The sequence below is a fragment of the Lissotriton helveticus genome, chromosome 7 (assembly GCF_964261635.1).
Source record: "Lissotriton helveticus chromosome 7, aLisHel1.1, whole genome shotgun sequence".
NCBI classification, from domain to species: domain Eukaryota; kingdom Metazoa; phylum Chordata; class Amphibia; order Caudata; family Salamandridae; genus Lissotriton; species Lissotriton helveticus.
Window position 1 is genome coordinate 1,850,915,728 of NC_136068.1, and position 17,651 is coordinate 1,850,933,378.

At 48.6% G+C, this 17,651-nt stretch overlaps 1 pseudogene; it reads right to left on the reverse strand.

Annotated features, from left to right (window-relative positions):
• The window catches only part of LOC144769747 (killer cell lectin-like receptor subfamily B member 1B allele A), a 157,150-nt pseudogene that overhangs the window by 108,128 nt on the left and 31,371 nt on the right, over positions 1–17,651 (reverse strand).

The following is a 17,651-nucleotide window of genomic DNA, read 5'->3' on the forward strand; positions in this document are numbered from 1 at the left end:
CAGGTTTGTTCTGACAATGGGGTTAATCATTTGAGAAAGATAATTACAAGACCACTTGCAGGATAATTTGCTATGGACAAAATGCAAAAACTGTGTCTCAAAAAGAGTGTGTATGGAACGGTGACTCAAAAGTGCCTAGATAGACTTCAAACAGGAACCAGCATGTATGGATTAAGAAGTTATCCACGAGGTAAGCAAGGGACGTTCTATTCTCTAAGATCCAAAATGTGTCTCTGTTTTTCTAGTGAGACCCAATACGTTTGCCCTCAATGGTGGTGCCCAAAGCTGTTCAGGTACTTGGAATGATTCTTGTTTCCTGCTAATAGGACTGTAGTTAGGCCAATATTGCTGCAAGCATCACTGTTCATCTTACACTGTTTAGATTGTGAACTTGTGTCTAAAAAATAAAAGTCAACCTTTCATCATTTGTGCATTGCAGACTAAAATTAGACGAATTATTACTAAAGATATTTCATCTGCTGCATGACTAAGCTCAGATGTTTGGTTATTTGCCTAATATAATTTGGTTTTCTTTTTTGCATTTGAACCTGGAAATGGTTATTGGTGATGGGTGTGTGTGGACGTATGTATATGTATATACTGCATAGATGTTATGTTTGAGAATGGTAGCGACCGTGTTACTTACTTTGATAGATGACTCACGGTACCTTCACTCCTAGAAATATTTACATTAAAGGCCTGGACTTGATTGAGTATAAATACAACACCCCCTTGAATATGTGGTGCATGAGTTATTCACTGAGTTAAAATTGTTACGATGAGTTAAAGGGAGTGTTAGAACTGGGATTTCTCGTAGGCTAAGGCTGACGCCAAAGCCAGGCAGAAACCACCATTCTAGTCAGGGCAAGGGAGTCACACGCCAAGATAACCCCTGCTCACCCCCTTGGTAGCTTGGCACGAGCAGACAGGCTTATCCCGGAGGCAATGTGTAAAGCATTTGCGCACGCACACAACAGCAACAACATCCTAGGCACACCTTAAAAGGAACTCCACACAAGGTTAAATAAAAATAACTTTTGTATTTTCAAAACACATCAGATAGTAATCACACAATATACATTGTGCCAACTGGCACGGGCAATATTCACAAGGGATTATTTACAGGACAGGGCCACATGGGCCACTGTCAGAATCAACACTTTTAGAAATAGCACTTCTAGAACTTAGAATAAGTGTAACACAAAAGAACAATTATAGGTCACAACCAGTAACTACTGGTAAAGGTAGGTACACACTATGCAATACTAATAACCATAGGCCTAGATCACGCCTGGACACATAACCTCTCTAGTATAAACTCTACTAGGCAAAACACAACCACCTAAGAATAAAATACATTTAGGGGTATAAGCAAGAACACATTACACATGATGCATCACAACATTCAGAGGTGTAGGGAAGGAAAACACATGATGCATAAAAACACATTCAGAGGTGTAAGGAAAGAAAACACATGATGCCTAAAACATTCAGAGGTGTAGGGAAGGAAAACACATGATGCATAAAAACACATTCAGAGGTGTAAGAACAAGGAAGACACATGATGCATAAAAACATTCAGAGGTGCCAGAACACAACTCAATAGCGCAAAAACACATAAGCCGCCACCTTTGGCAGTCTTGTTGGGGCTAGGACGCCCTGTGTCCAAAAGTCAGGGGCCTAAACGTGGCAGCTGCCCACTAATTGCTGGGCAGCAGGGAATCAAAAACTGCGACAGGGTCCTCACTGACCCTAGAACAGAACTGTGCCAACTGTGGGAGCCACACAGACTCTGAAAACACTTGTGTCCCCCAAGAGCCTCACGGGGCTCTAAACATCATGTGGGCGGTGAGTCCCTCTGGACTCTAAATATAAAATGCCCTCAAGAGCCTCACTGGGCTCCAAATAAAGTAAATGCGGCCACAAGCCTCTCTGGGCTCTTAAAACTAAGTAATGCCTGAGCCCCTCATGGGCTCCTTAACGAATGTAGCGCCTGGGCCCCTCGTGGGCTCTTCAACAACTGTGGCGCCTGAGCCCCTCGTGGGCTCCTTAACAAATGGGGCGCTGTGAGCCTCTCGGGGCTCGTGAACAAACATGCCCCCAGGGAGCCTTTTCGGGGCTCTAGACAACTTTGGGGCGACCCGCTGCCAACCGGGGCCGCCCTAATTGCACCGCCATCACTGTGCCACACAGGGCTCAACTGGATGCTGCCAGCCCACTGCCAAATGGGGCTGCTCCAACTTGTGCCCTCACCGCGACATCCTCCCGGATCTCCCCGCCTACCCCCCAGCCCTTCAACACTCACCGGGCTGGTCGAGGGGGGCTTGGCTTCACTCGCGGCTGACTCTGCTTCTCTTGCAGCTTCCTCTCTTCGCCTGCGACAGGGGCCGCCTCGCGCCCCCTCCTCCTTCACGGCTGCGGCGGCGGTGCTACACCCGGGCCCCCTTCCTGGGACCCGGGGCTCCTCTATACACCACGGGGCTCCCTCAGCTCATGGGAGCCCCGCAACACCTCTCCCCTCACTCCTCTTGTGCCGGCGGCGGGCGCGAGACTCCTCTCGCAAAACCAGAAGTCCTGCCCGCTGCCAGGCAAAGCATCGCCTGACTTCCTGGTTTGCCGCAGCGGCGGCAGCGGCACCATTCTCGGCACCATAACAAGGGGTGGGCACCCTCGCAGCATAAAATAACCATAGCAGCGAGGTGGGCACTCACAAAGGGCACCCAGAAAGGGGGTTGGCACCGGTGCATAAAAATGACATAAATCCGGGCATAAAGCTCCGAAGCGCTATGGCAGATAAAGCGCTCCCAAGCTCTAAGGCAGAGAAAAAGTGCTTCCAGGCATTTAGGAAAGTCCAGACAGAAATGAAGCGTTCTCCCAGGCACTAAGGGGGCAGAGTCCATCAAGCCCGCCAGGGGGAACTCTCAGCAAAAAGGGGTCCCAGCAGCAAAGTGAAGCAAAGGGGGACCCAGCAAAAGGTCTCTAGAGTCCAGGACATCAGCAGTCCAGGGGCTGGGCAGGGCCCAGGGAGGCAAGCATTCCCCCGGGCCCAAGCAGCAGCACGCCCCTGGCAGGATTCAAGTCAGAAACAAGAACATTTTGTAAGGGGACACAGCCCCTTTTTATGTGAAATGAAGAAAATTCTTAATAAAGCGCACTGCGACCAAGCGGCTTCCTGGCGCTGAAAGTAGAGGGCTAAGGAGAATGGAATTTGCCGAAGGAGATCAGCAAAAACCTTTCTCTAAAGGTGCAAGGTGGGGGGAAAACCAGGCGCAGCTGGTTTGGGAGCACCCTGGATGTGCTCAGCCCCTCACTCTATTCACTGGCAGGGCAGGGTCATCAGTCGCACCACAGGGGGCGGAGCCAGCATTGTGTGGGGAAAACCCAGCCCTATTCACTCCCAGGTGCTATCTCCTCCCACCACTCTAGTTGCAGATGCAGTCATTCAACCAAGGGCTGACTCAGACAACCTCCTGGGGGCTCCCCAGCCCCTGTCACCCTCAAACCAGACAGTCAATCCACAAGCAGGCCCAGGCACACTCCTGGAGCCAGGCACCAGCCAATCACGTGCCAGCAGACTCACTACTCACGCACAGCCATGTCTAGAAGTGGCACTTCCACACTAGACACATTCATGCCACATACATCATTACGCAGCATTCAATCTCACGAGTTCGCACATACCAAACTCGACCCTGCACTCCCCACACATCAGGAACTACCATGGTCACACATATTCCCCATGCATTCCTATGGGAGGGCAGGTCACTCACCACACATACACAGAGAGCTCACGCACCTTACACTGTACCACAGTGAAAAAGTGCGCAGAGGCCTAAAATCACCAACACTAGGTTCCAGAAACAGGCTAGGCAAAAGCAAAAAGTTTCGGGGTGAACCTGCCAAAAAGGGCCAGGTCCAACAGGGAGGATTTGAATTTTTTTTACAATATTCTTGTCGTTATTTCAATATATGATATACTGGTATATAACTATGCAATAGTGCCTCCTTTTAACCGAATCAATCTAGCCACATGCTGTGTATTTATATTAAATCCATATTCGTCATTAGGATATTTATCAAAGGCACTAGGCTGATATATTAATAATGATAGTGCTGGCATATTAGTCATAACTTGACTGCATTTGCCTTATCCTAAAAGACTGCGTGCTCAGTTAGGGCCAGATGTACGAAAAAGTCCTTTTGCGATTTCCTAATTGTGAATTTTAGCAAATCACAATTAGGAAAGTCCAAACATATATGTACTAATCTGCTTTTAACACATTTGTTGATGCCTAGTGGGTCACAAATAGACCTACCTCATTAAAATTCATGAAGTATGTGTCGGTTTGTGACCCATTGGGAATCGCAAAAATCATAGGAATGGTGGCCTGATGGGGGGCAGCGGACCACCATGTCTGTGATTGCTTAACAATTAAGCATTGGTTTAAAAGCAGCCTGTTTTCCTGAAGGGAAAATTAGATGCATTTGACAAAGAAAAATGAAAAGTTTTCTTTCAATTCTTTAAGGTCCATAATATAAATAGGCCCTTGGGGATCCCTTCCTATTAGTGAATTGGTTACCACCAAATTGAAGTTGCTGGTGAAATGAAAACTTTTTGCAACTGCATTTAATTTGGAAAACATTCATACATACCACTGCAATTCGGTATTAAGAAGGGAAGCCCTAAACACGGCCCTTCCTATTACCGGATCGCAAACCCAAATTGCGATTCGGTGACAGGTTACCCAATTGCAATTTGGCCTTTGTACATCCTAAAATGCTTTGTTTTTGTACTCTCAAACGCCCCGACTCAGTGAATCCGACCATTTGTGACACCCCAAAAAAAAAGTTCTAACGTCTCGCCCTTAATCCCTAGGGTGTAAACTTGGAAGCCAATTGACCGCAGAGACCCGAGGCCATTGTTGCAGGTCCTAGCCACTATTCAAAGAAATTTTTGGCAAAAGTTCTTCCACAGACAAGTTGGGAGCACTTTTGGCTAGAGTCAGGACCCATATGCCACGAGTTAGGCGTACACCTTATCTTCCTAGAAATTGGCTGCTATGGAGAATGGAGAGATGGAGATCGCACTGCAGGAATAAGACCCACAACATGGCTACTTTCAGAGGAAAGTGCAGTGTCACTTTTGGGTCTCCAGTATAAGAATGTCAAGATTGAAACATAGCATCTGGCAGTTTTTTCGGGTTGTCCTTGACGTTTCATGGTCAACCAGTTCATGTCGGGTCTCCAAGACCTGCACCTTTGTTGTTTTCATCTATGTCAGCTTCTTTATCCTTTCTTCAGCACACCACTGGAGGAAAATAACTTGGATTCTGTTGCTACAAGTATGACTTTTACATGGCAGATGTGAATGTATTTTCCCCTGTCCATCCAGGTATCTAACAGGTGGGAGGGCTAAGCCCCGAGGAGCAGCAGCAAGTACATTATCACATCCAAAATGAGAAATACACCCGTGGGGACAATCCATAGATAACTGTGACCTCAAATAAACATCATTCACCTTTTATGTGGTTCCCCCTCATGACATGTGTGGGTCAGCATGGCAAACACAAAAAGATGATGGACAGAATGCTGAAATATTTCAAACACTACTCACCCCAGTCAAGAGATTTGGGTTAAATCCACCATTCCTTTGCTCACTATGCCACCCCAGTTTGAACACAGCAATATGCAAATAAGTCTTGACCCTGCTTCTCATGGGAACACTCCAGCGTACACGACCAGGCACGGTCCTGACTGGATCTGAAAGAATCATGCTGGGACCATTTGACGCAGCACGTTCTTTTGCTGCATTGCATTCTACCAAATATTAGTAAATGTGCCACATTAATGAATTGCAGTAGATACAGTCCAAGATTGCAATGCAGCACCTAATGTTTATGAAAAGCATAGGATTCTAGGATTTGAAGCTGAAAGGGTGCAGTGGCAGTCAACACACCACAGCCCCAGGGATGATCAAATCTGTCCAGCCAGCCAAGTCGACTTCTGGATCTGCAGCATGAGGCTATGAACCAGCCCCCAAATAAAATAAAGTGTGTCTGTCTGTGGGGTCCTAAACAACCTCTTTTCCCAGGTTGATTGCCAGTATTGACAGCCACTTCCAGGGAAATGCAGGCTTCAGTCTGCACTAAGCTCAATGCCCATCTATGTAAGCTTAATCTCTGCAGTATGCCCTGGTTTTTCCTGATGATGTAAGGAGATTAGTTGATAGTAGGAAACAATCAGGGCAGGCTTTTGTGTTCAATTGTTTGTCCTTGGGGTAACTTAGGGGGCCATTAGGATGGCGGGCGGACTTTGCCCGCCCGCCATCCTCAGGGTACTTGGGACCGCCCACCATAAGGGCGGTGGGCCTGTGGGGGGTATTAGGATGCACCTGCCACAGTGGCGGGTGCATCCTGCATTTTTAACATTGTGGCCGCCGGTGCTCTCAGCACCGCCCGCCACAATGCTAAAAATGCATGTATGCATTTGCATACACAAAGTGGCAGGCACTGCGCGCGTCAGGCACCGCGCGGTGCCTACCGCTTTGTGTATGCAAATGCTGGGGTTACCACAGGTAACCCCCGTGTGCATCCCCCACCTCTCCTTCACTCCGGGGGCCCGCAGGGGGCCCCCATATTAAAGACCGCATGCCGCCACGGAAAGGCACCTGTAGAGGCCCATCCTAATATGGCTAGTGGTGTCTATTAGACACAGCCAACATATTAAACCTTTTGCGCCCCAGTCACAAGGCGACCAGGGTGGAAAAGCGGCAGACGGTCTTTCCATCCGCTGCGGACCCCCCAGCCATGCTAATATGGCGGGGGGACATTACGGTTGGGATGGCAGGCGGATTGCCAGCCTGGCGGGGGCAATTTGCCCGCCATCTTAATGGGCCCCCAAGTGTGCAAATGAGCCCCTATCATACAGGGTCACAGGGAGTTCTCCAACTTGCTCTGAAATTTAGCCTGCAGGGCAACTGGGTCTAATCTCGTAAGGGTTACAAATGCACACAAGCTATTTCTGTCAGGGGAGTGAGCTGAACCCCCGGCTCCTCCTGTTTGTCCATATATGAATGAATTGGAGATCGGGTGGAGTAGTCAACCCTGGGCCTCCACTGGCCTGTCCAGGGACAACGCACATGCTGGATGTGATAGTTGTGGGATATACATGGCCAAATAGAGCTTTTAGAGGATGCTGAGTGCCCCTTCAGTGGCTAAGTTCATCATCAGGACCCCACTGGACCCCTTGCAGGCAGTATAATCCTAAACTATGAAGTGGAAAATAGGCTTTTGTGATATGTATTCTGCTTTTGAGATCATGATGTAACATAAAACTTTGTCTGAATGTACCTGATTTATTGGTGCAGTTCCAATCATCTCTCTGTTTCTGTTTCATCTTCAGATCACTGATCTCCCGGTGCAACTTGAAATCTGAAGCAAGAGGAGTTAGGAGAGAAGGAAACATTAAAGAGTGGAATGCAAAGGTGAAAGATTGAGAGAGACAACCCCTATGATTGGCTGCCTTCAGTTCCTCGTCTGCCTATTCTATGAAGAATGAAGTATTCTGCTGTTTTCTTTCATTTAAAAACCATCCATAACAGCGGGAGTGATTGTCTCCGTAGACTTTGCTTGTCTCATTTGACCCCCTGATTATGCTCATGTGTCACTGTATGAACCCCAATAAATAAGATTACCAGACGGCTTCATGTCAGCAAAGACTCAGTGTTCCACTTTGTCAGGCTCACTTTAACAACAGAATGAATCCTGGGAGGTGATTCAATTAAACTGCACATCTGAAAACAAATATTTGTTAAACAAAGACTAGCACTGGATCACTGCACCCTCAGTGACATCAGAGTATTCTGCTAATTTCACTCAAAAAGCACCTTGGTTTCCAATGCCACACAATGCATTTTAGCAGCCCAAACATTTTGCTGCCGAGCTCAGGGTGCGGTTCTCCACCACTCAATGTGGTGCTACCATGGCAGGGCTGAGGCGGAGTAGACATCTATTCTAGGCCTACTATAATACATTGACAACCATGGGTGGAATCTTTCAGTACAGTGAGATTGTCGCGCACTGTCACATGTACCCTTTTGTTGCTGCTGAAGATCAAAGGTGAAGGGGATAAGATGCAGTGGTACTTCTGCCCCTACCACAGGGCCTTGTTCAGACCAGGTCATGAAACACAAAGTTCTGCAGCTGACAAACCAGCCTTTTCAATACAATTGAACAGCAGTGGGAGACTGGTTGGCTTTGACAGGAAAGGAGGACACACCTATGAAGAGTAGGTTTAACAGTCAAATAACAATTGCTGAATATGCAAATCAATCTTGACTCTGCTTCTCATGGGAACAGTCCAGCATACACGACCAGGCACGGTCCTGACTGGATCCGAAAGAATCATCCTGGAACCATTTGACGCAGCACGTTCTTTTGCTGCATTGCATTTAACCAAATGTCACTCCTTGTCAGGAAGATGTCATCTATCCACTTCTGCCATTTCACTAAAGGTGAGCCGGATTTGAAGCAAGCCAACACTGCATGTACTACAAACTGCACTGGACTGGATGCACAATGTCCTCATAACATATAGGGACCACTTTATCAAGACTGTGCCCCAGTGCAGAGTCAAGCAAAGTAATGCAGAGACCCATCTACTAAAATGGTAGACAGGGCTTGGTGGTGAAAAATAAGGCATCCTTATTGCATTTTCCGGCACCTTTCCAATGTGTCCAAAGTTTAAAAGCATAGAATCATGTACTGGAATAGCAACTTTCCAGGGGAATACATATGCTGAGCTAGAATGTGCAGAGAAGTGCACGGTGATAGGCATTCTGGGGCATATTATCAAGCACTGAGTTAAAATTATCGCTGTTTTAGCGGCGGAAAACTGCTGCTAATGCGACAATAATGGGCTTGATAATATGCTCTTGTGAATTCCCATAGAAGCCCAGGTTCACACCAGAACATGGGCTTTCATGGGAATTGTCCAGAGTTCTGAGTGGGGTTTCTATATGTACAGGAAAAATTGGCGCCTGTGCTGGTAGCGGTAAGTATAAGATGTAAAGAAAACTTGTTTGACGGTGCTACAAGTCAGAGGAGACCTCAAGAAACCTCTGTATGGAGGGGCCAGGGCCCACTCAGTAAAGTACAACAAAAGGTCCTGTGCACACGTGCTGCTAGATACCTTTAGATAGTTATCAATGGTACAAGGCAAAGAAAAATCAAATGAAACAAGGTAGACCATATGTGAGGTTTCTTTCAAAGTTGTAGTGTATTAACTCCTCTTTTCTGGAAGAGTGACATGAATATAAGACCAAAAAACAACCTTCCGACATGTGTTTCGTCAAGCGGGCTCTTGGCCCGTGACTCTTCAGGGCTGTACAAATCCAAACTAAGGGGTTCTCACATTGCCGGGTATATTTGCAATCCGGCAATTCCAGGTAAAAGGATGGTACCAAAGAAGAATAATCCTGGTACTGGGTGAAAAGCGGCAGGTACGGCCGTCTTCACAGTGATCTGAGTAGCGCCTGGGGATAAGACGGGTTATGTCTTTGATCAGGATTCTGACACCCAGCTCATCCTCTCCCTCACCAAGGACCTGCACACTGCCAAAACCAACCTCCACGAGGGAATGAAGGCTGTCGCCGATTGGATGAGGAACAGCCGTCTGAAACTAAACTCTGACAATACGGAGGTCCTCATCCTAGGTTCCACCCCCTCTGCTTGGGAAGATTCCTGGTGGCCGACCACACTGGGAGCAGCTCCAACACCCATGAACCACGCACGCAACCTAGGATTCATCCTTGACTCCTCCCTCTCCATGTCGAAGCAGGTCAACGCCATTTCCAGTCAGTCAGTCAGTCAGTCATGAAGCTTTTATTCGATATGCAAGATATCTTGTAAGCATACACAAAATACAGCCAATACAAAACTAGAGAAGCATTTAAAAAGCAATATTTAAATGTAGCTTTAAAAGGATAAAAAGAAATATAATGTCAGAATAAGTTAACTAAAAATGAATTAAACCGCTATTGACAATCTCTTGCATCGGATCAGCCAAAACTGCTTTAAAAATTTAGCTACACCACAAACAATGGGGGGGGAAGTGTCCGTCATTAGGATGCGCAGAGCTACTAGATAACTACGCGTGCCCATATTGCGGCAAAGGGGTTTAAGCCAAAAACTCCTGGAATTAGCATAGTCTGGGCATTCGAACACGATATGCGTAATGGATTCTATCCTGGTGGGACAACATGCACAAAAAGGGGACGTGTGAGCACCTGATTTCCACTTTGACACCAGTGCTCCAACTGGAAGGGAGCCCACTCTAAATTTAAAATACAATGATCGATCAACTGGAAGGGTAATTAGGTCCAGATAAGGCTCGTAAACTACTGTATCTTTTACTGTTAAAAAGGCAGCCGTAGATTTACAGTGTCCAGAGTTTGTAGCTAGCTGGTCCGCAACCCAATTCCAGTATAGTCTTTTCAGAACCTCTTTGGGTGGAGCCGATCTAGATAACCAACAGTTCCCCAGTCCTAGTTCCTCCAAAAGCTTTTTAGTGTCTCTCAGCCATTTAATTTTTGCCCAACCGCCCAGGCTCATTATCTCAGCCAACCCTTCAGCATACGATTTTAACTCTTCGCCCCTCCAGATGCGTGTCCATAAAAGGAGTGGGCGAAGGCGGGCTTGATCTTTAATGTTCTTACATCCTGTGTCCAACAGCACAGGCACTGTTGGAGTGCTCGGAGGGATGGCGATTAAGGATTTCAGGAGCTTGCTCTCTGCTGATGCCAAGGAGTCCAGATAGCAATGCCCCCACAGTTCGGCCCCATACAAGGCTGATGTTACTACCTTGGCCTTGTAGATGTCAATTACTGGGGCAAGCGACCTCCTCGGTGATGCCCGAAATTCCCTCAGGAGGGCACCTCCTGTTCTCTTATGGTTCAAGACCATCTTAGCAATGTGGGGTGACCAGTGCATGCTGTCCGTGATCCGAATTCCAAGATAGTCAAATTCGGATACTTTCTCCAAGGCAACAGAATTGAGAATAGGGGGGCGGCCCAGTTTCCTTGGTGGATTTAGGACTAGAAACTTAGTTTTATCCACGTTGATTACTAAGCCTTTTGCAGCACAGAAGTCCTGGAAACGAGTTAACAGTTTCTGGAGGCCTTGCGGAGTCTTAGATATCAGGAGCGTGTCATCCGCAAAAAGCAGGGTGGGAATCCGCACTCCTCCGAGACAGGGGGCGTCGGCTGGATCTTGCTGGAGATATTCCACCACCCCATTCACGTATAGTGAGAAAAGGGTGGGCGCCAAAACGCATCCCTGTCTCACACCCCTAGACACTGGAATTTTCTCTGTTAGCTCTCCATTTCTTCCCCAGCGGACCTGAGCAAAGGTGTGGGCGTGGAGGCTTATAAGAAGGGACAAGATGTAGGGAGGCAATCCCAGCCCATAAAGCACATTCCATAACTCCTCCCGGGGAACTAGGTCAAAGGCAGTCCTCAGGTCTATAAAAGCCAGGTATAGGCTGCCCTTGCCTAGCTCCACCACCTTCCACCCAAGGAGTGCCAACCTAAACACCTGCTCTGTCGTCCCCATTCCTGCCCGAAAACCTGCCTGGAAGTCTGATAATATTTTATTTTCCTCTACCCAATGGAGAATCCTCCCAAGTATAGCTTTTCCTGCTATCTTTTGGGTGGAGTCTATGAGGCTTATGGGGCGGTAGTTTCCCGGGATTTCTCTGCATCTTTTTTTATAAATCGGGACCACCACCGCCCCCTTCCAGGAATCGGGCACTGGTCCTCCCATCATAATGTCATTAACCACTTGGATGCTAAGGGGTGTACGAGGAGCTCCATTGACTTTCCATTGAAATCAATGGAAACTCCATGACGAGTTACCCTTGTCATTAGCGCTGAAGGGGTTAAGGAGAGCTGCAATAACTCTTCCCCACACCACTGGATTTGCCCACATCAGATCCCCCGGTAGGCCATCTGGACCTGCTGCCTTGCGGGGGGCTACCCACCCTATTACCTTTTCGATCTCAAAGGGTGTAAAGAGATTATAGGTATGGGGTTCGGATACCAATGGGAAGGTCGCCCTGACATTTAGTTCCCCATCCGCCGGGAGGTATAAAGCCCCAAAATGTTTTACCCAGCTTTGAGGGGGAATATTACAGGGTCTCATAGTTTCCTCGGGCCTATTCCGGGAGCCTACAAGGTTCCAAAAGCCCCTTGAGTCTTTACTTTTGCTAGCAAGGAGTAGGTCCTCCCAAAATTTCTCTTCCCACTCCATCCTAGCACTTTTAAGGGATCTATTGTAAACCTTCCTTGCTTCCAGTATGTCACTGTGGGATTTATGTTTCACTGCCTCTACGAGCATTGTTTTGTGGACCCTACATATTTGTGTGTACCAACCATTACCTTGCTTTTTACCTCGTTTGATTCCTAACTTACTAGAGGGGATGGTAAACACGTTAGTCAAAGCCTCTACTAAAGAGACAAAGACCCCACTAGCCATACCCACCCCTTCCGGGAAAGCTTGATTTAAAAGGGTTAAGATTTCTCCAACTCTTTCCTCTGAGAGGACCAATTTAGCCCATTTTAGGCGTCTTCCACAGAGAGAGACTACAGACTCGTCGGGGGGAACTACTGTGGGATTAAATGGACCCTTTTTAGAAGAACACCACAACTGGGCCATGGTTAAGGAAAGTGGGTTGTGGTCACTTTCAACCGTTGGGACCACAACCATATCCTTCACTTGGCTCCAGAGACACACCTCTAGAAAGATATAGTCTATTCTAGAGGTGTGTCCTGGTCTATTATATGTATGGGCCCCCACCCTATCTGAAGTTGTCCTTCCGTTCACTGCTCTTAAATTTAATTCAAGGCTCAGGGAGTATAGCTGTAACGCCACCTCTGTCCATCTCCTGATGGGTGGAATCTCCAGAACTGGGATCCCTAACCTAGCATCCTCCTCGTCCTGGTCTAGGGCAACATCCGAGCCTAAGGGCTCGAACGTACAGTTCATGTCTCCTGCGACCAGGATACACGACTTGTGTGGGGTTGTGTTCAAAAGGGTCTCTAGGAGAGATAATACAGTGGACTTCCTCCCGCCCTTAGTTCCTCTAGCGTACACATTATAAACATTCAGTATAATTCGTCCCCTGGGATGTCTTAAAATAATACATCTGCGGCTCCTCTATTCTGCAATCTAGGGAAGCTGCTACCCATACGAGTAGGCCACCCGAGGGGCGTCCTCTCCCTGATTCCGAGGTTAGCGCAGGCACAGAGTAGGAAGAAAATCCCACCCTATGTACCGGCTCCAGACTCCAGGTCTCTTGGAAGATGCATAAGGAGTGCTCATCAACCAAAGCATTCCAGTCTGGAAGGGCCAACTTTCTTGCGATCCCTGCGACATTCCAGCTGAGAACCTTAAAGACTTGGTCCGTCACAGCTGATGTGTCGCCGGTCGCGAGAACACTACTGTCCGCAGACCTCACAGGGGGAACATACAAGTTACGATCAAGAGGAGTGGGCAGAGAGACTACCAACCCACTGTCGCTTACTGTTGAGGGAGAAGTTGTTCGAGGTGATGATGCTACCATAGGGCCTATTCTATTAACAGTTACCATATCTGTAACTGCAATTTCCCTCGTGTCGCCCTCCTCCAGTCAGCAACTCCCTGGACTCCACGGGTTCAGCCCGTTGGCCCCAAGACCCCCAGCCCAGCGTGGGTCCCGATTTTGGGAAAAACCAAGAGTACTAGGACCCTCCCAAGGCGACATAGCGATTTGCCTGGGGTAAAAAAAGGTTAAGTCCACTACTTTAACCCCTTGTGAATCCATGCTTTTTATAGGGCCACAGATGGAGCTCACTACTCTGGGATCTTGGAAGTTTATTATTACACAGTCCCCCTCCTGTGTTTTTTTCCCTTGCCCTACCCACCCTACTCTGCGGACACTTAAAATAAGCCCATCCACACCAGTCGAAATTGGCTTGTTTGACTTTAGCCAGTGGATGCACTTGTTCTTAAGAGACTGGTGGTTTTCCAACTGGCCTTCCTTCAGTGGGGGAACATTGACCAATACGGCAACAAAAGGTTGGCAATCTGGTGGGAGGTTTATAGCGGGGGTCTGCCGTGGTAAATTACGGGGGGCCACTGTGGTAGCAGCTGGGGTTGTAGTTAGAGGGGCGTTTTTGGCGACCAATCCTGTCGCTGATCCCTTAGTTTTGTCTTGATTGCCAGGTGTTTGACTAACTTTAGCTTTACCTTTGCTTGCCAAGGGCTGCACTTGTGGAATTGGCTTAGGTGTAGTTTTCACAACCCCTGTGTGCGTTGTCATTCCCTTAGGTTGGGGCCCTACTACAGGTGGAGTAGGAATTTTAGGTACTTGAGCTCGCACTCTGCTAGATTCAGCCCTATTTGACCTGTTTGGAGAATTAGAGTCTGCCTGTGGTGGCGAGGAAGCTAGAAGAGCTACTGGGGGCACACTCCCCTCTAGACCCATATCCTGGTTGTTGCTCACTCTTTTTAGCTGTTTAAATGTAGTTTTAAGTGAGTAGAAACCATTGAGGGTAGATTGCTCTAATTTATCTATTCTAGCCCCCAGGCCCTTAACCTGAATCAGCAAGGGCATCAAGAGGCTATTTACCCTCTCCAGAATGGTATCAATAGTCATGGGGGCGATAACTGTGGGGGCATTATCAGTACTATTACTAAGGGGCGTGCAATTATATAAGCCCATTTGTGAGACCACAGCATCCCCATCCACCAAAGCCTTATCCTCTGAAACCAGCCCCTTTGTGTTTTTCCCGCCCTGGCCAAAAGACTTTTTTGTTTGTTTATAGAGCGCAGCCTGTCTCACCAGCCTACCCTTATTGGGGTTAGCTGCCTTTTTACTTTTGGCCCTTTTCTTTTGCCTACGTAAATCATGTACAGGCGGCGCCCCATCTGGGTTTACTATGGTAGGGACGGCGGTATTGGCAACGGTGACTGAGTTGTACCTTTATTTGGGGGCGTAGGTGGTACCGATAGAGGTGGTGTAGTTGAGCCACCCTCCTCCTCAATGCCACTAGGGAGAAGCGAGGCCAAATGTTCCAACCTATCTATGTTTTGTCTTATTTCTAGCAACGGGGGGAAGTCTATAGGGCAACCCGGGACAGCAACATGGGGGGCAGATTGGGCCCGCTCACAAGCCGGTGTCAAGGCCTGTGCTACGGCCCCCAGTGATGAGCGTCTGGAAGGGAGATAGACCTCGGAGAGACGGCGTTCGGACATTGCGATTTCCTTGTCTATAACTGCCGCCACTCTGGTTATAAAACGGACCATGGATCCAATCATTGGGCTCCCACCAGCAGCTCCCCTTTCGCACTCACTCCTGAGTAATTTACTTGAACGGGTTGACATGGTGAAGGGAAACCCAAGGGAGCCACACGGGCCCAACTGAACTCAGGCTTGAATGATAGGGACGTGGCCCAGCCCAGCCTCTGTCTGCCCCTGACGGCCACAGACGGCCCGCCCTCTGCCCGGGCTCCGCCCGGTGACACCCCCGCGCGTCCCGCGATGCGGAGGGGGTGCCCTGTTCAAATAGCGCCTCCGGGCGCGCAGCGGCAGGAAGTGGCCGGAAGTGGCCGCTAAGCCCTCTGGGAGCTGTAGTCTCCAGCCGCGATGGAGCGGCGGCGGCGAGACCACAGCGTCAGGGCCCCAGGAGCAAAGTGGCGTCCAGCGGCTGCAGCAGGTAAGGGCTCCCCTGGCCTGGGTCCGGTTCAACTGCGGCAAGGATTGTCCCCCCGCTCCACCGAGGGGGTGCCCTGTTCAAATAGCGCCTCCGGGTGCGCAGCGGCAGGAAGTGGCCGGAAGTGGCCGCTAAGCCCTCTGGGAGCTGTAGTCTCCAGCCGTGATGGAGCGGCGAGACCACAGCGTCAGGGCCCCAGGAGCAAAGTGGCGTCCAGCGGCTGCAGCATGTAAGGGCTCCCCTGGCCTGGGTCCGGTTCAACTGCGGCAAGGATTGTCCCCCCGCTCCACCGAGGGGGTGCCCTGTTCAAATAGCACCTCCGGGCGCGCAGCGGCAGGAAGTGGCCGGAAGTGGCCGCTAAGCCCTCTGGGAGCTGTAGTCTCCAGCCGCGATGGAGCGGCGGCGGCGAGACCACAGCGTCAGGGCCCCAGGAGCAAAGTGGCGTCCAGCGGCTGCAGCAGGAAAGGACTCCCCTGGCCTGGGTCCGGTTCAACTGCGGCAAGGATTGTCCCCCCATTTCCTCCTCCTGCTACAACACGCACCGCATGCTTCGCTGGATCTACAAGTGGATCCCGACCGAAACAAGAATAACAGTGACCCAAGACCTCATCAGCAGCAGGCTAGACTACGGCAATGCACTCTACGCAAGAATCCTGGCCAAACACCTGCGACGATGACAAAACACATTCAGAACACCTCAGTCCAACTGATCCCCAACGTCCCCCACCGCAGCCACATCTCCCACCACCTCAGAGACCTGCACTGGCTCCCCATCAACAAGAGGATCACCTACAAACTCCTCACCCACGCACACAAAGCACTCCACAACACCTGACCAGCATACCTGAATGGCAGATTAAACTTCTACACCCCCGCCCACCAGCTCCGCTCCGCCAGCCTCGCCCTTGCCGTCGTCCCGCGCATCCAACGAACGACCTCCGGCGGCAGATACTTCTCCTTCCTTGCTGCAAAAACCTGGAACACCCTCCCCACCTATCTACGGCAGACACAGGACCTGCTGACCTTCAGAAGGCTCCTCAACACCTGGCTCTTCAAACAGTAGCAGCAGCGCCTTGAGACCCTCAGGGGTAAGTAGCGCACTTTACAAATTCACTGATTGATTGATTGATTACATTGATGTCACTCTTCCAGAAAAGAAGAGTTAATACTCTACAATTTTGAAAGAAACCTCACATATGGTCTACCTTGTTTCATTAGATTTTTCTTTGCCTTGTACCATTGATAACTCTGTAAACGTATCTAGCAGCACGTGTGCACAGGACCTTTTGTTGTTCTATGGGAATTCACAGGGCCATATTATCAAACGTGTAGTTTTTTGCCGCTAAAACGGCGATAATTTTACCTCCATGTCTTGATAATATGGCCCTTTGTTTGAGTACCGCGATTGGGAAGAGAGTAGCAGCACCATATTTTAGTAGATATAGCTCTACGATGGTTTCTCCCCCCACAGTAGCGTAGCAAAGCAACCTTGAAGACTGCGCTGCGCTGAACATTCGTCATCCTGCTCGGAAGTGCTGTGTATAGAAACGCTACAGAAGATGCCCCAAGTGATTTCAAACAATTATTAGCAAAGCCAATAATTCAGGTCTTGGCAAATTATTGAAATGGTTGCATCTGTTTTAGTTTTTACTGCAAGCATATTTCACAAAAATAAAAAGATGGAGAAAAAGAGAAAACACCACTGCCTAAACCTGGAGGCCAAGGGCTTGTAATACAAAACAAAAGGTATTTATTATTATTATTCATTGCATATAATTTGTGTAGAAATGAATGACTGCTTCCTAGCAGACAGGTGCACTTACAACAGGTAAAGAAATATTTTATTTATTTATTTTGCAATGCAGAAAACTATGATTGTTATTGGTGCAAAGAAAAAACATAAG